Consider the following 23,749-nt stretch of genomic DNA (forward strand, 5'->3'; position numbering starts at 1 on the left):
TTCATATTATATGTAGAATTTGAGTACTTCTCACCTCTTCCACAGTTCCGGTTCAAACTCCACAGGTCTGATTCAAACGCCACTGTTATTTCTCCCCTGATCTCCTTATTTGCATTTTTATTCTTCCAGAGCTATCATTTTAAAATGCATGTTTAACTATGTCACTCCTCTGGTGAGAACCCTCCACTGGCTACTCATTTCATTCAGAAGAGAAGCCAGAGTATTTGCAGAGGTCTTATTTGATCTTGCCCGTGTCTCCCAAGTTCCCAGCATCTCTGCTCCTCTTAGTTTCTTTTCCTACCAACCCTTCTTGCAAATATTCCCTTCCAGTAGGTCATCCTTGTCACAGGTGTATTCCTGCCTCGGGGCCTTTGCACCTGTGGTTGCCACTGCCTGTTGCAATCTACCCTTTGGAATCTGCAGCCCAGGCTTTCTCAACTTTCTTAACTTCCTTTAAGCCTCTTCACAAGTGTCACCCTAGCAATGAGTCATCCCTAGACCACACTGTGTGTATTTGTTACCACTCCTCCCCCTTACTCTGTATTCCCCTATGCTGCCTTTGCCCTTATCACTACCCTGAGTAAGTATATGTTTACTTGGGTTTTGACTTAAAATTTAAGTTTTTTGTTGTTGTTGCTATCTGTTACTCTCACTGAAAAGTAAGCCCTGTGAAGAAGTGGGCTTTGTTTTTTTATCGTATTCTCTATCACTCACTTAGGAGACAACCCAACACATAGAAGATGCTCAATAAATATCTGTTAAGTGAATAAATTCATTAGTAAATCAATGGCTTTTCTGTGACTATTTAACATTTTAGTATTTATGACCCTTTATGATTTTACTTCCATTTGCATTTTAAAACCATATGTCTTATCTTTGTACAAATCTTTCAACTTAATCAGGTCTTTTACTCAACATTTAAAATTTATTTTACTACAGCTGAGCATTCTGCCAACAGGCAATGTCTGTCAAACAGAATGTGACCTGAGTTATTTGTGGAATGGAGTGCAGACAAGGTATAATTTATCACACGTGAGATGGTTTAACATAAATCAAACTCTCACTAAGGGAAAATGTACAACCAAGAGATGACTTAACTTTTGGATTATGTCCCTGAGTACGGCAAGGGTACTGACTGTTCTGTTCAAGCAGAATATAAATGCCTAAGGCTGCAGAAGGGCTTCCCTGGTAGCTCAGCTGGTAAAGAATCCACCTGCAATGCAGGAGACCCCGGTTCAATCCCTGGGTTGGGAAGATCCCCTGGAGGAGGGCATGGCAATCTACTCCAGTACTCTTGCCTGGAAAATCCCATGGACAGAGGAGCCTGGTGGTCTGCAGTCCATGGGGTTGCTACGAGTCAGACATGACTGACTGACTTCACTTTCACTTCCATGCATTGGAGAAGGAAATGGCAACCCACTCCAGTGTTCTTGCTTGGAGAATCACAGGGACGGGAGAGCCTGGTGGGCTGCCATCTATGGGGTCGCACAGAGTTGGACATGACTGAAGCGACTTAGCAGCAGCAGCAGCAGCAGAGTGACTAAGAAAAGCACAAGGATGCAAAGTTATGACACATCATGCCTGTGAGGTCTGTGTAGACAATATGTAGCTTTACTTTATGCTAGTATAATGATTTTGCTTTGATTGCTGACTTTTCAGTTTCTTGAGTCTTAATCTTTTCAAATGTTTTCTCAAAATTCTGGTATTTGAAATTGTGCCAGACCATACAAAGGCTGAGACCCATGTTTTTAGCACCTAGATTTTAGTGTTGCCAGCTCACCTGAGGCTATTAGCTCAACTTTTAGTGTTTATTAATTAATAATTATTGATGTTGTATTTTAAATTACTTACAAGTTTATGAGAATAATTATAACTTTTCCATGGGTTTCATGTACTCACTATTCTCTCTTTTCTTGCTGCCCTCTTAGAATCCACTGCTGTTTGGTGGGTCACATGTGATGTGGGTTAGTGGGAAGAACTAATGAAGATGGTGAACTGGTTTAAAAAGTTGAGTGAGACATGTTGTGAAATACTGTGAAGGCAGGATGGAATGACGAGTGACTGGTCCTGCAGTAACTGGAAAGTCTTATGACATCTAGTCTGGCATGCTCTGTCATCAGATTATACATGAACATTTACTTAAGAACAAGTCCATCTCCTCCTCCCAAACCGCACACTTTGAAAATGTATGAACGGGAAATAATACTTTTTACAGAGCACTTTTAAAAAGTGCTGGTGATACATGATAGGGGAATGAGAGAGAGCAGGGCCAGAGTCCTTTTCATGGGATGACATTCTAGTGAGAAAAGATGGAACACCCATGATAAAACTAAATGGCATGGAGTGATAGATGCAACAAGAAAAAAAATGAAATCAAGTAGTAAACACTCTATCTGGGATGGCCAGGAGACCTCTTAAAGGAGGTATTGTTTGAACCCAGATATGACTCATGAGCAGAAGGCGATCAAGTAACATCTGGGGGTGTAGTGTTCTGGGCTGCTGCTGTTGCTACTGCTGCTAAGTCGCTTCAGTCGTGTCCGACTCTGTGCGACCCCATGGACTGCAGCCTACCAAGCTCCTCTGTCCATGGGATTTTCCAGGCAAGAGTACTGGAGTGGGGTGCCATTGCAGGTGTGAGCAATTCCTAAAGCCCTTTGTAGAGACAAAAAGACACAATGACAGATGCTGATGGACAGAGAAGTAACGAGGGACATCAGAAACAAAGATGCAGTCCGAGATCTGAGGAGAACACAGGGTCTGTAGGACCTGGGATTTGCCTTTGTCTGGGTCAAGGGAAACCCTGGAGGGTCTCAAGTAGGAAATGCCAGAACACACAAAAAATGCCATAGTTTTACTGTTGGTAATGGAAAACTTGATATTTGTAAATTCTTCTTACTAAAAACAGCTGGAAATACTGCACAAAATATACATATATTTAAGTTTCTTTAACATGACAAAGAGCTGGTAAAATACTGAGAAATTACTTGGGAACACAACGACGTAAGTTCAGCTAATAGGAGTGGTTTTGTCCGGAAGCATTTATTTGTGAATCCAGGAGTGTCTGAGACACTGAGCTGTAGTTTTGGTAACAAAGGGAACAATTAATCTTTGTCTGATGGTAGACGAGCTGACTTCATCTTCTGTTGTCTTAGAAAAAAGAGATTGCTAATGGTTGAAAATTTAGTAACAAGGATGTTCATCAAAGTGCTGTTTATACTAGCAGAGAATTGGAAAGCACATAATTTTCTAGAAATGGGGGATTGGTTAAATAATCATGATATGTCCATACTATAACATACTAACAAGCATTAAAAAGAATAAGATGAAGAAGAGCTTGGAAGAAGCCTCACATTGCTCTCTAAGGTGAAAAAATATCCTGACTATAAAATATTATGTTTGGGAGTTTGGGATTGACATGTACAAACTACTATATTTAAGATAGAAAACCAACAAGGACCTACCATGTAACCTGCTGCTGCTGCTAAGTCGCTTCAGTCGTGTCCGACTCTGTGCGACCCCATGGATGGCAGCCTACCAGGCTCCTCTGTCCATGGGATTTTCCAGGCAAGAGTACTGGAGTGGGGTGCCATTGCCTTCTCCTATGTAACCTGCTAGATACTGTGTAATAAACTAAGTGGGAAAGAATTTGAAAAAGAATAGATACATGTATATGTAAAACTGAATCACTTTGCTGTACACCTGAAACTAACACAGTTTTATAAATCAACTATGGTCTAATATAAAGTAAAAGTTAAAAAAATTATGTACATGTTGTCCCATTTGTGTAACAATATATGCATATATGTAGGAAAATGCAGAAAAATGTTAACAGTGGTTATCTCTTGGGATTGGGGTGCTTAATTTATTATATCTGTAATAAAAATGAAAATAATGCAAATTGATCTATATATTTAATGATAAATAGCATATTAGAAATACTCCAGAAAAGTACAAAGAAGAAAATAAATACACCTGGAAATATTTACCCTTCAGATAGTCCCTATAGCACTTGGGCTTTCCTGGTGGCTCAGATGGTAAAGAATCTCCCTGCAATCCTGGAGACCTGGGTTCAATCCCTGGGTTGGGAAGATCGGTGAAGAAGGGAATGGCTACCCATACCAGTATTCTTGCCTGGAGAATTCCATGGACAGAGGAGACTGATGGGTTACAGTTCATGGGGTCTCAAAGAGTTGGACTTGTCTGAGCGACTATGAGCCATTGGCCATAGCACTTAGCTTTCCTTATAATATAGGTTAGGAATTGCCAGGCTGCAAACAAAACTGACCTCACAAAGTTCTAGAGTTGTAGCATGTGATTAAAGGAAACTTCTATACTACAAAATATTTTGCCACCAAGATGCAATTTAACTATTGATATTTTAGCAAAGAACACATTTTTTCCTTTACACAGTTAAAGATTTAGAGTGAGGGAAGTGTTCATTCTAAAGTCAACCTCATTGACAAGATTATTAATGATGTGTGGTTTTATTCTTTCTCGTTTGCTGGGCTTTACACAAGACCCTGATGTTTGCTTGGGCACAATTCCGAGGGCCTCCATTCTTCGTTTCTTCTCTGTAGTAGGTCCTGCTCTGTTGTGTGAAAGCTATGGGGTATGCCACCAAGGCCCTGGTTTCTGGTTTAGTTTGTTTCTTGCTTGCTTACTTTGTTGGTTTATTGATTCTCCAACCAGATCATTAGTAAAAGAAATACAAAAGAGAAAAATCCCAGGATGTAGTTCAATTTCAGAACAGTAGCAATGACGATAGTGCTCACACAGAAGTTCAGAAAAGTTACATATAAGAGAATAAAGACTTCTTTCATAAATGAAACAATTGGTTTGACAATGATTTTCAGCAAATCGCATAACCAAATATAGAAATGAAGGTTGCTGACTCAGGCACTTGCCCTAACCACTAAATTCAGCTTCCTCTCTTTGCTGCACAGAGCAGGAGCACATGAAGAAATAAAAAAATCCAACTCTTTCTGGAACAAGCAGACTTTTGGAAAATGGCCAGTTCTGGAGGCTGACCTGTATGATGCATCATCTTACGAGATGCGAACCACACCCAGAAACCTTGGAGAAACCGTCATGACACAGATGAGATAATTTCAGAATCTTCTGATTTTCATGTTGAAATGATTAACATGTCAGAAGGTTCTGATGAGGACCTCAGTTCTTTACTCTGGAAATAGGTGATAATTCTAGGATCCCAGAAAACTTAAATCAGTTTCAGTTCTGTTTAGGTGGTTGATGGGAAAATGGTGTTGTTTCAAGTCCATATACCAAGGGCATAAACACACATATCAAAATAAGAAGGCACTAGATCAGAATGAGGCAACACAATGTTAATGAAGGCAATATGTCCAGGAGATAATTTCATTACAATGTCATCAGAGTATTCACCGAGTAGAGAATTACATATTTTCTATCATATCTCTTATTTTATCTACATAGATTTGTATACCTGAAGTCATTATTTTTGTACCTCAGAGAAGTACTTCTTTTATACCAAGAACAAATTCATCTATATGTTAGCTCTACCTTATTGTATCAGCTTTGCTTAACTAGCAGATGAGGTCTTTGAGTCCCATTCCAGTGTCAGCATTTCTGAATGGACTAACTGTCTGATTGATTCATTTATTCAATTCAGCAAATGTGAGCCCCTGCATTGAGCCCCTACAATGTGCCAGGTATTGTGCTAAGAGCTGGACATATAAAAACGAATAAAGGTAAAAAGTCCTTGAGTTAGTGAAGTTTAGTGTCTGGAGGGAGAGATAGACAATAAATAAAAACTAATGTGAAAATTGGGCTTCCCAGATGGCATAGTGGTAAAGAATCCACCTGCCAACACAGGAGATGCAAGAGATGTAGGTTTGGTCCCTGGGTTAGGAAGATCCCCTGGATGAGGAAATGGCAACCAACTTCAGTATTCTTGCATGGATAATTGCATGGACAGAGGAGTCTTGTAGGCTATAGTCCATGGGGTCACAAAGAGTCAGATACAACTGAGCATGTTTGCTTTAAGATAATAATTATATATTGACATAATTGCTTTGAAGGACAAAACAGCATGCTTAATAGGGAATGACAGCAAGAACCAATAGCAATAGGGAAGGCGTCTCTGGGGAGGAGAAATTTAAGTCGAAACCAGAAGGAAGAAAAGGAGCCAGATAAGAAAGGAATGGGAAGAGCATTTCCTACAGAAGGAATAGCAAGTACAAACGGCAGGAGGTAAAGTCGCAGTAAAAAGTAGACACTCCTATCCCAGTCCCTTGGGTCAGACATATTTCTGAACTCAGAACTTGTTTTGCATTTTAAAAAAGTGTTGTTGTTTAGTTGCTCAGTTGTGTCCATCTCTTTGCGACTGCTTGGACTGCAGCCGCTAAGCCTCCCTGTCCTTCACAAGTTCCTGGAGCTTGCTCAAAGTCATGTCCATCGAGTTGGTGATGCCACCCGACCATCTCATCCTTTGTCGTTCCCTTCTCCTTCTGCCTTCAATCTTTCCCAGCATCAGGGTCTTTTCCAATGATTCAGCTCTTCATATCAGGTGGCCAAAGTATGGGAGCTTCAGCTTCAGCATCAGTTCTTCCAATGAATATTCAGGACTGATTTCCTTTAGGATGGACTGGTTTGATCACCTTGCAGTCCAAGGGACTCTCAAAGAGTCTTCTCCAACACCACAGCTTGAAAGCATCAATTCTTCGAGGCTTAGCCTTCTTTATGGTCCAATTCTCTCAACCATACATGACTACTGGAAAAGCCATCCTTTGATTAGATGGACCTTTGTCAGCAAAGTGTCTCTGCTTTTTAATATGTTTTTAACAGTTCTAACTGTTGCTTCTTGACTTGCTAGCATAGTCCATATATGATATCCATATATTAACCCATGTATTATATATTAATAACACTCCCAGAGACACCTGGGGACAGTATGGTTGTAATAAACCACATTAATATATCTGCAGTGGAACATGGAAATCGTCACATAGAATGGGATAAAGACTATATAATTTTTGACATGATCTTCTGTCCCTGATGGCTCAAGACGATAAAGAATCTGCCTGCAATGCAGGGGACTCGGGTTCAGTTGCTGGGTGGGGAAGATCCCCTGGAGGAGGGAATAGCTGCCCACTCCAGTATTCTTGCCTGGAGAATCCCATGGACAGAGGATCCTGGTGGGCTATGGTCCATGGAGTCACAAAAGAGTCAGACAGGATTTAGTGATTAAACAACAACAGTTGTACCAGCTATTAAAGCAATAACTTTGTAGGCATAATTTCATTTAGTCCTAAAAAATAAGGCAGATATGAATATTATTTCCTTTTTTACTGGTCAAGAAACAGAGGTTAAGAGCAATCTGAAGGGGACACTGGATCTGTATCTGTAGAGCCAGGCATGCCTCGGGGTTTACGCCCTGCTGTCCAGGGTGGGAAATGACCAGTGATGAAGGTGTGGGGTGAGAATGCTCAGGCCCCTTGCATCAGGGGAGGACAACATTCCAGAGGTGAACAGTGGATCAGGTGCTGCTAGCTTTCTGCACACCCTGTCTTGGTTCCCCTCTCTTCCTGCTCCTGCTTCCCCTCCCCATCCTCTTCCAGATCTCTCCTGACTTCCTTTAGCAAATTGACTGCTCAGAAAGTCTTGCCTCAGGGGCTTCTTCTGCTTCAAAATAGCCCTGCTGAGCCCTGGGGAATTCCTGTCCCATGGAAACTGAGAGAGATAATGATTGTTGTTAGTGATTCTTGTTTGAACCATGATTTGGGGCACTTAGATGGGCATAATAGGGAGTCGGAATTGCCTGCAATGCTTCAGTGAGTGAATATACAGCGAGGATTTACTAGCTTTTCCTCAGCAGAATCTGTGACTCAATCTATCCACATCAGGCAGACACACACACCTTGCAGATACAGGGTTTCCCTTCTTGCTGTAGGTTTATCAGCTAACACCACTGTCTCAGGGACAACAACATCTGTCTAATCTGCTGAAACAGCATTACCTGAATCAAGGATCCCACTTTATGGTAAATGAAGTGTGACAAGGTGTGCATGACGTGGAATCCACAGGTCCTTCCATGAACCACCTCACTTGGAAAATTCTAGCCTGACAGGGCATGAAACAGTCCCCTGCAGGCAAAGCAAAGAGGAGGTGTTGTCCTTCAGGGTTTTTTTGCCTACTGCAGAGTGACAGCCATTGCATACCACTGGTGACCCAATAGGAGGAATATAGAGGTTCTGCAAACAGAAATAAGAGTGGCTTCCCTGGTGGCTCAGTTGGTAAAGAGTCTGCCCGCAGTGCAGAAGATCTGGGTTCGATCCCTGGATCAGGAAGATCTACTGGAGCAAGGAATGACTACCCACTCCAGTATTCCTGCCTGGAGAATCCCATGGACAGAGGAGCTTGGTGGGCTACAGTTCATGGCGTCATAAGAGTCGGACATGACTGAGCGACTGAACCTGCCTGCCTTGCTCACCATTATTCCCAGTAACCTACTTCTTGTTGTTCGTTTGTATCTATTTCTAACAGTTTCCCCTTTCCCCCCCAGCTTTGGTGTACTTTCAGCAGTCACAGCATGGCTCTTCATGGGCTGACTGTCCTCCTCGGACTACTGGGGGCGTGTTCCTTGCGAGTGAGGAGGCCTGGAGATGTCCTCCCTTCCCCAAAGGCTCAGGTGCGGGTGTAGGGAACAGAAATCTGGTTTCCTCCCTCTGAAGCCCAGCTTGCACTCCAACCACCCGTGCAGAACCAGGCTGAGGTCTCATCCTCTCCTTTCTTCTGCTTCAGAGGAATCTGACCTCATTCATTTTCCAGGGTCACCAACAAAATAAATGGTGGGTTCAGGACCCAGGACCGTCAGACTGAACAGGTAAAAATGCAAGGTACCCAGTTAGATTTGAATTTCAGATAAACAGCTTTTTTTTTTTTTTTTTTAAGCTTAAGTATGTCCCATGCAATACTTGGGACATACTTATATTTAATTTTTAAACATGGTTTATCTAAATTTCAAATTTAACTGGGTGTCCTGCATTTTATTTGGCAACTGTATCCGAACACTAGCCAAAATCTAATTTCAGTACCTATATTAAGAAGAGATGGCAAGAATACAGAGAAGAACTGTACAAAAAAGATTTTCACGACCCAGAGAATCACGATGATGTGATCACTGACCTAGAGCCAGACATTCTGGAATGTGAAGTCAAGTGGGCCTTAGAAAGCATCACTACAAACAGAGCTAGTGGAGGTGATGGAATTCCAGTTGAGCTATTCCAAATCCTGAAAGATGAAGCTGTGAAAGTGCTGCACTCAATATGCCAGCAAATTTGGAAAACTCACCAGTGGCCACAGGACTGGAAAAGGTCAGTTTTCATTCCAATCCCGAAGAAAGGCAATGCCAAAGAATGCTCAAAGTACAGCACAATTGCACTGATCTCACATGCTAGTAAAGTAATGCTCAAAATTCTCCAAGCCAGGCTTCAGCAATATGTGAACCGTGAACTTCCTGATGTTCAAGTTGGTTTTAGAAAAGGCAGAGGAACCAGAGATCAAATTGCCAACATCTGCTGAATCATGGAAAAAGCAAGCGAGTTCCAGAAAAACATCTATTTCTGCTTTATTGACTATGCCAAAGCCTTTGACTGTGTGGATCACAATAAACTGTGGAAAATTCTGAAAGAGATGGGAATACCAGACCACCTGACCTGACTCTTGAGAAATTTGTATGCAGGTCAGGAAGCAACAGTTAGAACTGGACATGGAACAACAGACTGGTTCCAAATAGGAAAAGGAGTACGTCAAGGCTGTATATTATCACCCTGCTTATTTAACTTATATGCAGAGTACATCATGAGAAACGCTGGACTGGAAGACACACAAGCTGGAATCAAGATTGCCGGGAGAAATATCAATAACCTCAGATATGCAGATGACACCACCCTTATGGCAGAAAGTGAAGAGGAGCTAAAAAGCCTCTTGATGAAAGTGAAAGTGGAGAGTGAAAAAGTTGGCTTAAAGCTCAACATTCAGAAAATGAAGATCATGGCATCCAGTCCCATCACTTCATGGGAAATAGATGGGGAAACAGTGGAAACAGTGTCAGACTTTATTTTTTGGGCTCCAAAATCACTGCAGATGGTGACTGCAGCCATGAAATTAAAAGACGCTTACTCCTTGGAAGGAAAGGTATGACCAACCTAGATAGCATATTCAAAAGCAGAGACATTACTTTGCCAACAAAGGTTCGTCTAGTCAAGGCTATGGTTTTTCCTGTGGTCATGTATGGGTGTGAGAGTTGGACTGTGAAGAAGGCTGAGAGCCAAAGAATTGATGCTTTTGAACTGTGGTGTTGGAGAAGACTCTTGAGAGTCCCTTGGACTGCAAGGAGATCTAACCAGTCCATTCTGAAGGAGATCAGCCCTGGGATGTCTTTGGAAGGAATGATGCTAAAGCTGAAACTCCAGTACTTTGGCCACCTCCTGTGAAGAGTTGACTCATTGGAAAAGACTCTGGTGCTGGGAGGGATTGGGGGCAGGAGGAGAAGGGGATGACAGAGGATAAGATGGCTGGATGGCATCACTGACTCAGTGGACGTGAGTCTGAGTGAACTCCGGGAGTTGGTGATGGACAGGGAGGCCTAGCGTGCTGCGATTCATGGGGTTGCAAAGAGTCGGACACGACTGAGCGACTGATCTGATCTGATCTGAAGAACCAAATGGTTCCAACTCTTTGGGACCCCATAGCCTATAGCCCACCAGAGTCCTCTGTCCATGGAATTTACCAGACAAAAATACTGGAGTGGATTGCCATTCTCTTTTCCAAGGGCTCTTCCTGATCCAGGGATTGAACCTGGGTTTCCCATGTTGCAGGCAGATTCTTTACTGTCTAAGCCACCCATGAAGCTCCTTTGAAATTAATAAATCACTTTAAATCTATAAATAAACTCAATACACATACTACAAAATTCAGAAGATAATGTAACTAAGCAAGGACTTGTGGGCAGAAAGCTAAAGTCTGACAGAGGGTTTGTAGCAAAGTAAGGCTTCAATACAGGGTGGCAAGCAAAGGAATGGAGACACGCCTCAGATCCACTTCCACTAACTCTTTGAGCTGGGAGCATTTTAAAGGGGAAGAACAAGGAAGCTGGGGTTAATCATTGTCTTGTGACGTTTCTGTGGCATCTCTTAATCATGGTTTTGGAAGTCAGGATGTTCTGGTTTGATTCTCTGGCCAAGTGTTCCATGGCTGGGGACCATTTGGTCCCCAGTGGGGACCTCTTAGCTCATCTTGCTCTGGAGAAACAACCTGAGTTTGTATAGTAATGATGACATCTATAATAGCAATTTTACTATAGTAACATGTTAGCTTATATCTTTCCTTTTTCTCCTTTGCTTTTCACTTCTCTTCTTTTCACAGCTATTTGTAAGGCCTCCCCAGACAGCCATTTTGCTTTTTTGCATTTCTTTTCCATGGGGATGGTCTTGATCCCTGTCTCCTGTACAATGTCACAGACCTCATTCCATAGTTCATCAGGCACTCTATCTATCAGATCTAGGCCCTTAAATCTATTTCTCACTTCCACTGTATAATCATAAGGGATTTGATTTAGGTCATACCTGAATGGTCTAGTGGTTTTCCCTACTTTCTTCAATTTCAGTCTGAATTTGGCAATAAGAAGTTCATGGTCTGAGCCACAGTCAGCTCCTGGTCTTGTTTTTGCTGACTGTATAGATCTTCTCCATCTTTGGCTGCAAAGAATATAATCAATCTGATTTTGGTGTTGACCATCTGGTGATGTCCATGTGTAGAGTCTTCTCTTGTGTTGTTGGAAGAGGGTGTTTGCTATGACCAGTGCATTTTCTTGGCAAAACGCTATTAGTCTTTGCCCTGCTTCATTCTGTATTCCAAGGCCAAATTTGCCTGTTACTCCAGGTATCTCTTGACTTCCTACTTTTGCATTTCAGTCCCCTATAATGAAAAAGACATCTTTTTTGGGTGTTAGCTCTAAATGGTCTTGTAGGTCTTCATAGAACCATTCAACTTCAGCTTCTTCAGCATTACTGGTTGGGGCATAGACTTGGATTACTGTGATATTGAATGGTTTGCCTTGGAAACAAACAGAGATCATTCTGTCATTTTTGAGATTGCATCCAAGTACTGCATTTCGGACTCTTTTGTTGACCATGATGGCTACTCCATTTCTTCTGAGGGATTCCTGCCCGCAGTAGTAGATATAGCAAGAAGAGATAAGAAAGCCTTCCTCAGCGATCAATGCAAAGAAATAGAGGAAAACAACAGAATGGAAAAGACTAGAGATCTCTTCAAGAAAATTAGAGATACCAAGGGGACATTTCATGCAAAGAGGGGCTCGATAAAGGACAGAAATGGTATGGACCTAACAGAAACAGAAGATATTAAGAAGAGGTGGCAAGAATACACAAAAGAACTGTACAAAAAAGATCTTCATGACCCAGAGAATTATGATGGTGTGATCACTGACATAGAGCCAAACATCCTGGAATGTGAAGTCAAGTGGGCCTTAGAAAGCATCACTGCAAACAGAGCTAGTGGAGGTGATGGAATTCCAGTTGAGCTATTCCAAATCCTGAAAGATGATGCTGTGAAAGGGCTGCACTCAATATGCCAGCAAATTTGGAAAACTCACCAGTGGCCACAGGACTGGAAAAGGTCAGTTTTCATTCCAATCCCGAAGAAAGGCAATGCCAAAGAATGCTCAAACTACCACACAATTGTACTCATCTCACATGCTAGTAAAGTAATGCTCAAAATTCTCCAAGCCAGGCTTCAGCAATATGTGAACCGTGAACTTCCTGATGTTCAAGCTGGTTTTAGAAAAGGCAGAGGAACCAGAGATCAAATTGCCAACATGCGTTGGATCATGGAAAAAGCAAGCGAGTTCCAGAAAAACATCTATTTCTACTTTATTGACTATGCCAAAGCCTTTGACTGTGTGGATCACAATAAATTGTGGAAAATTCTGAAAGAGATGGGAATACCAGACCACCTGACCTGACTCTTGAGAAATCTGTATGCAGGTCAGGAAGCAACAGTTAGAACTGGACATGGAACAACAGACTGGTTCCAAATAGGAAAAGGAGTAAGTCAAGGCTGTATATTATCACCCTGCTTATTTAACTTATATGCAGAGTACATCATGAGAAACGCTGGACTGGAAGACACACAAGCTGGAATCAAGATTGCCGGGAGAAATATCAATAACCTCAGATATGCAGATGACACCACCCTTATGGCAGAAAGTGAAGAGGAGCTAAAAAGCCTCTTGATGAAAGTGAAAGTGGAGAGTGAAAAAGTTGGCTTAAAGCTCAACATTCAGAAAACAAAGATCATCGCATCCAGTCCCATCACTTCGTGGGAAATAGACAGGGAAACAGTGGAAACAGTGTCAGACTTTATTTTTCTAGGCTCCAAAATCACTGCAGATGGTGACTGCAGCCATGAAATTAAAAGACGCTTACTCCTTGGAAGGAAAGGTATGACCAACCTAGATAGCATATTCAAAAGCAGAGACATTACTTTGCCAACAAAGGTTCGTCTAGTCAAGGCTATGGTTTTTCCTGTGGTCATGTATGGATGTGAGAGTTGGACTGTGAAGAAGGCTGAGAGCCAAAGAATTGATGCTTTTGAACTGTGGTGTTGGAGAAGACTCTTGAGAGTCCCTTGGACTGCAAGGAGATCTAACCAGTCCATTCTGAAGATCAGCCCTGGGATTTCTTTGGAGGGAATAATGCTGAAGCTGAAACTCCAGTACTTTGGCCATCTCATGCGAAGAGTTGACTCATTGGAAAAGTCTCTGATGCTGGGAGGGATTGGGGGCAGGAGGAGAAGGGGATGACAGAGGATGAGATGGTTGGATGGCATCACTGACTCGATGGACGTGAGTCTGACTCACTGAACTCTGGGAGTTGGTGATGGACAGGGAGGCCTAGCGTGCTGCGATTCATGGGGTCACAAAGAGTCGGCCACGACTGAGCGGCTGAACTGAACTGAACATGTTAGCAACAACAGTAATTTTAGTCATCTGACTCTTGTTGATTAGTGTTCAGTTAGCACAGGATTGAGGTCAGAAGGGACAAGAAAGAGAATAAAGTTTTGGATAGAGGGCATAATCATAAACTCAGCGGGGAACTCTGTTTAGGGGGACCTTGTTTTAATAGAGTAAACGATGTCTTTCTGCACCCTTGTGCCCAGCCACTCAGGTCTCCCAGTCAAAGCTACCATTCAGAGGCAGTCCTGGTAGCTTGTTTCTTATTTATCGTTTTAGATTTGTTCTCTGTAAATCCAGGCATAATTATACCTGGATGTCTGTACTTTTCTTAATTAGTTTAACAACTTCTCTTGGAGATAGGTCTTATTAGCCCATCTAGAATTGACTTGTTCTTTTAAATAATTGTTCGTTTATTAAAAAAAATTTTTTTTTAATGTGGACCATTTAAAAAAGTCTTTATTGAATTTGGTACTTAATGTCTCCTGGGAGTCAGTGCACTTTCTAAAAGGAATTACATGACAGTGGAATGCCTACTGCTCAAATCCACAAAAATAAGAGTGTTTGTTTGTTTTTTTTCTTAAAAAAACTGATTCTAGAATAAGCAGAAGGACCCATAAATCAGTAGCATTCCTTTCTAGAAAAGCTGCCTCAGAGAAAGAGGCTGGTAGGTTCCTGGAAGGTTGTCATGCTAATAGGTAACAGAAAGGAAGATCCATTACAGGGAAGGAAGACACAGGGTCCAGGTTGCTCAGGGTTGATACATATGCTGGGTTTGGAGGTTACACGAGATTGATAAGAGCACAAAGTCTAATGTATCATCAAACAGGGACTTTCTTGCTGGCTGCTAGAATGGTGGGGAGAATGGGAGAATGGCGTGGCATGCTTGAAGTTATTATAGACTGATATTCATTTGAGGCAACTTGTGGGATTAGAGATGTCCCTTGCCCTCAGTAGGTTTACAAAATAATAGACTGACATGGAAGCAAAGATGCTACCTAAACAAACACAGAATTATGCCGGGGTCCAGCCCCGGCTGATCCAGGGTATTCGAAGGAGAGACGGCGTCGGCGAGGATCAGGAAACAACTGCTTAATTAAACGTTAATTAAGGATATAAAGAGTAATAGAATGAGGATAGCCCAGTGAGGAAATTCAGTGGAGAAAAGAGGCTGAGTAGCTTGGTTTACGCGGGAGACCAATAAAACTTCAAGACAAGAAGTTTGCACCACTTACATAGGCCGCAGGCATCCTTCCGTTCTCCCGAAGGAGAGGAGATGCTGAGGCCTCCCCGGTCGGATCTTAGAAGCCCAGGCATAATTAGTAAGCATGGCGGGTTCCGTACTCCAGATGGAGACTCAGCCAGGGTGAGAGAGAGAGCGACATGGGGAGACCAAGTTTCCGTGAACAAGGCTCACACTTTATTTTCCAAAGTAGTTTTTATACCTTAGGTTATGATTAGAGGATAATGGGGGAAGGGGTGGAGTCATGCAAGGACAGCAGTTCCTGATCCTAATCGAAGCCAGGCTTTCAAACTTATCATATGCAAAAGTTCAGGTGATTTACATCATCTTCTGGCCAGGAGGCCTGTTAACATTTTAAGAAACTTATATTTCTCTAAAGGTGATTATTCCAAAGTCAGGAGCCACCCTCCAAAAGCATTAGATAAAGTTGCATTCCTATAGGGCAAAGGTGTGGTGGGCTCAGTCAAGAAAATAATTAACTCAAGGGTCCAAGGTTGCAAACATTAAAGCTACTACTTACACCAATTATATTAATCAATACACTGCCAGGGACACAGCAGGTAAGGGATATGGAGACTTAGCAGCAAACATTGGCCCAACAAGTGAAAAACCCTTCACCAATACAATTTCTAATGAATCTTTTAACTGCTCAAAAGAATCTGTGTTTAGACAGTTTAGAACATCTCCTGCCTATCACAGTTGGGAGGCTCTGAACAATCACATGTGGCCGGAAAAACCTATTCAGGCAGGCTAGAGGATTTCCAAAGGAGTTTGTAGGTTGAAACACTGTCACACCCAGGAATTATTAACTGGAGCTGTAAGCTAACTCTTTTTTCAGAGAGAGGTAGTGGGGGACAGCCCCCCGTAAAGTCAGAGGTGTAGGTGAGAGCACAAAGCAGAAAGTAGGCAGACTCTGGTTTGGGGGTAGATGCTCGAGAATTTCCAGGGGGACTCCTGAGGCTCGATCCCGCCTTTGTGTATGCCGAGCCTCCTTCCTCATGACCTTTGTCATGGGTGGAGCTCCTCACGCTGGCTCCCGGCAGTGATAGAATTCCAGTTGAGCTATTCCAGATCCTGAAAGATGATGCTGTGGAAAGTGCTGCAATCAATATGCAATATGCACTCAGTATGCAATATGCCGGCTCCCAGCAGAATTATTTTGAACAGAATCCATATGTGGTGGTTTAGTCACTCAGTCCTGTCCAATTCTTTGCAACCCCATGGACTGTAGCCTGCCAGGCTCCTCTTTCCATGGGATTCTCCAGGCAAGAATATTGGAGTGGGCTGCCATTTCCTTCTCCATGAATTTCATACACTACAGTACAAATACATAAACATATACATATACATAAGATGCATGGTGTAGACTTCTTTGAACTTCATAATTCTCTGCTAGTCGTGTAATGAACCTAGGCCCTGAAATAAGCCTCAACAAAAGCCGGCTAATATAGTAAGAATTTAGTTTACAAAGAAAAATACAATTTATTTAATTGCTCTGTATCCTCTGTTCTTTCCTTTCCACAATTAATCTTTTCACTGCCTTTCAAAACTAAATTTTAAAAAAATATAAAAATTGTATTATGTATTTATTTATTTTTGGCAGCGCTGGTTCTTTGTTGCTTTAAAGGGGCTTTCTCTGGTTTCAGCAAGTGGGGGCTACTCTTTGTTGGGACACACGGGCTCTTCATTGTGGTGGCTTCTCTTGCTGCAGAGTGCGGCTCTAGGCACTCCGGCTTCAGCAGTTGCAGCACAGAGCTCTGTAGCTGTGGCCTGCAGGCTCTGGAATGTGGGCTCGTGGTTGCGGCACAGGGGCTTAGTTGCTCCGTGGCATGTGGAACCTTCCCTGGTCAGGGATCAAACCCGTGACCACTGCAATGACAGGCAGGTTCTTATGCACTGTGCCACCAGGGAAGTCATCAAAACTAGACTTAAAAGAATCTAGTCCTATGGGAAATTTAATATTGGGGAAAAGATCATTAGCTGAGTATGCCCCATAGCTTTGGCTTTTTCTTTTCAACACTCTTGAATCAGACATCTACTGGGACAGGGTAGCAGGTGTTCTCTGAGATGCGTGCGTGGTATCTATGCTCTTCTACTTTAGTTTATGTTAAATAAATCTCACAGGAACCCAAACAATCTAAGACTCTTCTCAGCCACAGGATTTACTTTAGCACTTCCTGAGAAGTGCTACTGGAAATATACAAGTCACACAACCCACTTGCAAACAGTACTTGGCACCATGTGAATGAGTTTCTGGAACAAACTCATTCATTTGGGGAGGGGCTAGAGTGTCAGAAATAGGTTCTTCTAAAAACAAACAAATGAAATGGGTATTTTTCCAGGCATTGTCTGGTAGTACTAGTCTGCCTACGCTCGTGTTTCTTATTTCTTACTCTTCCTGGGTTACCTACACTTCATTTCCTCACCAGGTAGATGAAGATGGTAAAAACAGTGAAAATGATATTTATTTCTAAGCCTTCTCACTTCTTCATCAGTCCACCGAGGGACTTTCCTGTTCTCATGGGTTGGCAACATAGGGGAGGAAAATTTTTTTTTCATCCTTCTTAGAGTCCTTGGCTGGATCTGAAAATTAAACTGACAAGACAGATGAACAGGAGAAGAACATACAAATTATATTGAGTTTTTATATGAACACGGAGCCTGCACAAGAGAATGAAGATCCAAAGAAATGATTGGAGCAGGAAGCTTTTGTATCTTTTAGACAGAGAAACAATAAATTTGCGAAGAATTGAGAAGAAAAGGGGGTTTGGGCTAAGGGTGGTAAATGGTGAAGAAGTAACTCAGAATATAGGATTAGTTTAACAAGCTTGTGTTGCAGACTCTTCTGCTGCTTTCACTGGGTTGAGTCTGTCTCCAGTGAAAGGAGAATTTATTTCCTGTGTTTAGGCAGAAAGGGGGGTAACTTTAGCTGCATTTACTGCTTCTTCATTGCCTTCAACTCAGAATAATTTTTATGTCAACGAGGCATATTTTGGGATGACATTCTGGTTTTCCTTCAGCAAATAGGAGTCATGGAATCAAATAACTCTAAGCCCAGAGGGACTTGGAAGGGCCATTTGGTAGAAAAATCCAGGAGAAATAAATATAGACTCTTAGCTTTTCAGGGCTGGAAGGAAACAAGAGAATTCAACTCCATATCACGTATTTGAATCTCTCTGGAAATGTGTAGAACTGTTAAAACAATTTCTAGCTTTTTGAAACTGTAATTTCTTAACCATGTTTCTTTCCCAAACTTGAAACACTAATAACCAATTCCCACCTTTCAAACCAATAATATTTCAGAATGTTGCAATTATTGTACTTAATACAAAAAACTATCATTCTATGTCGCTGCTTAAATTGCACTCCTGGTTTTTTGTATTTCTTTAAAACAGTAGTTCTTTCTTTCCTGTGATAATCTGGTATGTTTTTCTATTTTCTCATTTGAGAAAATAGAGATTATCTTTGTTTTCATCTTCTCTTGGTTCAAATCTCAAAGGGTATTGAATTGGAAACCTGAGGAGCCTAATTAGCAGAGAAAATAAAATAAGAAAAAATCAATACAATAAGCTATTTAAAAAAATTAATTCGGCAGCAGAGAGGACCCTAGTTCAGTTCAGTTCAGTTCAGTCTCTCAGTCGTGTCCAACTGTTTGCGACCCCATGAATCACAGCACGCCAGGCCTCCCTGTCCATCACCAACTCCTAGGGTTCACTCAAACTCATGTTCATTGAGTCGGTGATGCCATCCAGCCATCTCATCCTCTGTCGTCCCCTTCTCCTGCCCCCAATCCCTCCCAGCATCAGAGTCTTTTCCAATGAGTCAACTCTTCGCATGAGGTGGCCAAAGTATTGGAGTTTCAGCTTTAGCATCAGTCCTTCCAATGAACACCCTGGACTGACCTCTTTTAAAATGGACTGGTTGGATCTCCTTGCAGTCCAAGGGACTCTCAAGAGTCTTCTCCAACACCACAGTTCAAAAGCATCAATTCTTTGGCTTTCAGCTTTCTTCACAGTCCAACTCTCACATCCATACATGACCACTGGAAAAACCATAGCCTTGACTAGATGGACCTTTGTTGGCAAAGTAATATCTCTGCTTTTGAATATGCTATCTAGGTTGGTCATAACTTTCCTTCCAAGGAGTAAGTGTCTTTTAATTTCATGGCTGTAATCACCATCAGTAGGAATTTTGGAGCCCCCCAAAATAAAGTCTGACACTGTTTCCCCATCTATTTCCCATGAAATGATGGTACAGGATGCCATGATGTTCGTTTTCTGAATGTTGAGCTTTAAGCCAACTTTTTCACTCTCCACTTTCACTTTCATCAAGAGGCTTTTGAATTCCTCTTCACTTTCTGCCATAATGGTGGTGTCATCTGCATATCTGAGGTTACTGATATTTCTCCCGGCAATCTTGATTCCAGCTTGTGTTTGTTCCAGTCCAGCGTTTCTCATGATGTACTCTGCATAGAAATTAAATAAGCAGGGTGACAATATACAGCCTTGATGTACTCCTTTTCCTATTTGGAACCAGTCTGTTGTTCCATGTCCAGTTCTAACTGTTGCTTCCTGACCTGCATATAGGTTTCTCAAGAGGCAGGTATTTCCATCTCTTTCAGAATTTTCCACAATTTATTGTGATCCACACAGTCAAAGGCTTTGGCATAGTCAATAAAGCAGAAATAGATGTTTTTCTGGAACTAGTTTGCTTTTTCCATGACCCAGCGGATGTTGGCAATTTGATCTCTGGTTCCTCTGCCTTTTCTAAAACCAGCTTGAACATCAGGAAGTTCACGGTTCACATATTGCTGAAACCTGGCTTGGAGAATTTTGAGCATTACTTTACTAGCATGTGAGATGAGTACAATTGTGTGGTAGTTTGAGCATTCTTTGGCATTGCCTTTCTTTGGGATTGGAATGAAAACTGACCTTTTCCAGTCCTGTGGCCACTGGTGAGTTTTCCAAATTTGCTGGCATATTGAGTGCAGCCCTTTCACAGCATCATCTTTCAGGATTTGGAATAGCTCAACTGGAATTCCATTACCTCCACTAGCTTTGTTCATAGTAATGCTTTCTAAGGCTCACTTGACTTCACCTTCCCGGATGTCTGACTAGGTGAGTGGTCACACCATCGTGATTATCTGGGCCGTGAAGCTCTTTTTTGTACAGTTCTTCTGTGTATTCTTGCCACCTCTTCTTAATATCTTCTGCTTCTGTTAGATATCACCTAGCAAAATATCTCCATATTGTAAGATGAAGAAAGGAAGATCCAGAATGTTCGTGTGACTTGTCCAAGGATACACAGATGGTTAATGATGGAACCTCTGCTGGTCACATTCACTGGACTTCCAGACAGGGCTGTGAGAAAGATCTTAAGAGAAACTTCAATGCATAAAGAGTATTTTAGTTTTTCTCTGTTCCTGAACACTTGCTTACTGAACATTTGGATTCTAAGAACTTCTTTCCTTTCTTTCTTTTTCTTTCCCCTTCATTTCTTTCTTTTTTCTTTTTCTTTTCCTTCCTTTTTTCCTTCCTTTCTTCTTCCCTTTCTTCTTCCTGCCTTCCTTCTTCCCTCTCTCTTTCATACTTGCTTTCTCTTTACACAGAGAAGTTAACTCCAATTTAAACTCTTTTGGCTTCAAAGTTATAGAAAATTTGTATCTACTGAGCTGATTCAATTTTCAGACAATTCTCAGTGTCCGGAAAGAACTTCAGACTCTTCTAGGTCTTGGCTGTTTACAATAATGAAGAGGAGCCGTAGGATAGGTAATCCAAATTAATAAATCACTCTTAAGAAATTACAAACTAGTTTAAATATAAACATTAGTAACTAGATTGATGTCTTAATGGGAGCATCCTTCTTAGGCAAAGCCTAAGAAATACCGGACTATTTAGGGATTTGTTTTCAAAAGGAGGGGACTTACATGACCAAATCCAACACTATCCGTACAGCCCGTAAAACAAACTTTTATAAGAGCAAATAATACTTGGGAGACAGTGTATTAAAAAGCAGTTATATCACTTTGCTGACAAAGGTCTGTATAGTCAAAACTGGTTTTTCTGGTAGTCAGGTACCAGTGTGAGAGTTGGACCATAAAAAGTGCTGAGCAGCGAAGAACTGTTGCTTTTGCATTGTGGTTCTGGAGAAGACTATTGAGAGTCCCTTGAACTGCAAGGAGATTAAACCAGTCAATTCTAAAGGAAATCAACCCTGAATATTCTTTGGAAGGACTGATGCTGAAGCTTCAATTTTTGGCTGCCTGATGTGAAGAGCCAACTCATTGAAAGAAGACTCTGACCCTGGGAAAGGACAAAAGCAAAAAGAGAAGGGGGTGGGAGAGGATTAGATGGTTAGATAGCGTCATCGACTCAATGGACGTGAATTTGAGCAAACTCTGGGAGAGACTGGAGAACAGAGGAGCCTGACATGCTGCAGTCCATGGGGTTACAAAGAGTCAGACACGACTAAGTGACTGAAGAACAGCAGCAATATTTGGGAATATATTTCATATAAGAGGAGTCTAAGCAATTGGTTATGGTTTGCTTAAAGAATGGAGTATATTCAATATATGAAGGAAAGTGGATAGTGGACCTTCTGTGATAAAGCTCCTAGGGTGGATCTCATTTGAAAATGCCAAAAAGTTTAGAGAGGAACCAAAGGGAGTGATTAGCTATAATAATTTCCAGGAATGTTATTAACATGGTTTTCTGTATAAACATTCCTGCCTACCACTTCCTCCAGTGAAGTGTTTTTTTCAAATGCATTCGAACTCTATGAATCTCCTCTCTTCTGATTATTATTATCTTTCTGATTCTTGCTTTTTAAAGAAAGAAGGTAAGCTACTGTTTTTATTGAAAAGGATTTTACATTTCTTCTCTTTGAAGATGTTGCAAAGTAGACACCATGAATAATGGAGAATTTTCTCATAGTGGAAACATTTTTTAAAGACTGCATGGGAAATAAAAAGATGTTAATACAAAATAAAAAGATGCTGACCTGTGAGTTCACTGTTCTAAAGACCAGTGTGTATCCTTGAAACCTGGACTGAGCAATGGCAGATCACAGAAGTTCTTGAAGGATTGTTTTCCAAACTGCTAGATGGGAAGAATACAAATGAATTAATTTCTTCCTCAGTTCAGAATCTGGAACTGAAGATGGCATAGTTCCACTTTCTTTAGACCCTTTTACTTTTTAAGGGTTATGTGACCCTTTGTTTTCTTCAAGTTGATTCTTCTTATATGAGGGATCTCAGAACCAGAAACCTTCATGGACAAATGTTTTGCTAAAAAGTAGTTCTTCCTTTATTTATAACTTTGCTCCTTCAGACCATTCTGTTCCCTAAATATCCCATTTCCCAGTTTCTGACCACTAGGTGTCATAAGTATTCACACTAATGCCTCCAAGATGTAAACATAAACTTTACCTATTAAAATGAGGCCCTGAATGTATGACTTCTCATATATGATCCTATGTCACCTGGGGTCGCATATTAGCTCCAATTTACATGCAATTCAACCTCAGAATGAAAAGTTCAGGGAAAGTCACAAAATTAAGGAAAAATGAAATGGAACTCTTGTGGTATACAAAGTTGTGGTTGTTTAGCTTTTAACTCTGCAGAGCTTGTTTCTTCCTAACCCCCTTTCCCACTTGACCTCCAGAGTTGCCTTTAGACTCATTGCATGAGATTAATAGGCACCTCCTTTTAGGAATGGGCTTTGCAAGAGCATATTGATAGCCTTGGGAAATCTCTGCATTACTTTGCAAGAGGATACACATGAGACACTGGGACCCACTCTCATTCTGCTTATTTGAGCTTCAACTAAAGGGACTGACACATTGAAAAATTATTTTCAAGTCATTTTGAAGCTAGGATGATCAATTCAAACCTTTTCATTTTATGTTGGGGAAATGATACCTGGAGGAGTTTGCTCATTGTCCAAAGATAGTAGCAGAACTGGACCTTGGACACACGTCTTCTGACTGCTAGGCATCCTCGGTCTTCTGTTAGTTATTGCTGTTCTCATGATATATTTATGCATTTGTTTTGGAATTTTGAAAAAAAAAGTAAACCACAGTATTCCTTAGACTGTGTTAATATTGTAAGAAAACCCTTAGCTCAGTAAACTTCCTCTGTGGAGATTTGTTGTTAAAAAACAGAAGTAGTTTATTAGTCATTGGAACAATGGCAAGAAATAAATTTTAATGCTCTTATTTCATAGAATTTGCAGATTTGTCTCAGATAGATGGAAAAACTGTCCCGTTTAGCTTTTCTTTGTATGCCAAGTCAATCAGATTCATACATACCTCTCAATGAATTTTTTTAAAAAGATGACCATATTTAATGAACAGATAATCTTTTGGTATTTCAAGTCAAAAAGAATACTGTTGTTATTCTCACCAAGATGAAAAGAAAATAGGCTTAGTCATTTGGCTATCAAAGCAGTGAAAATATTGCATTTTAAGCTGTTGTTCAGTCACCTCATGGACTG

The sequence above is a fragment of the Bos taurus genome, chromosome 14 (genome assembly GCF_002263795.3).
Source record: "Bos taurus isolate L1 Dominette 01449 registration number 42190680 breed Hereford chromosome 14, ARS-UCD2.0, whole genome shotgun sequence".
Classification (NCBI taxonomy): domain Eukaryota; kingdom Metazoa; phylum Chordata; class Mammalia; order Artiodactyla; family Bovidae; genus Bos; species Bos taurus.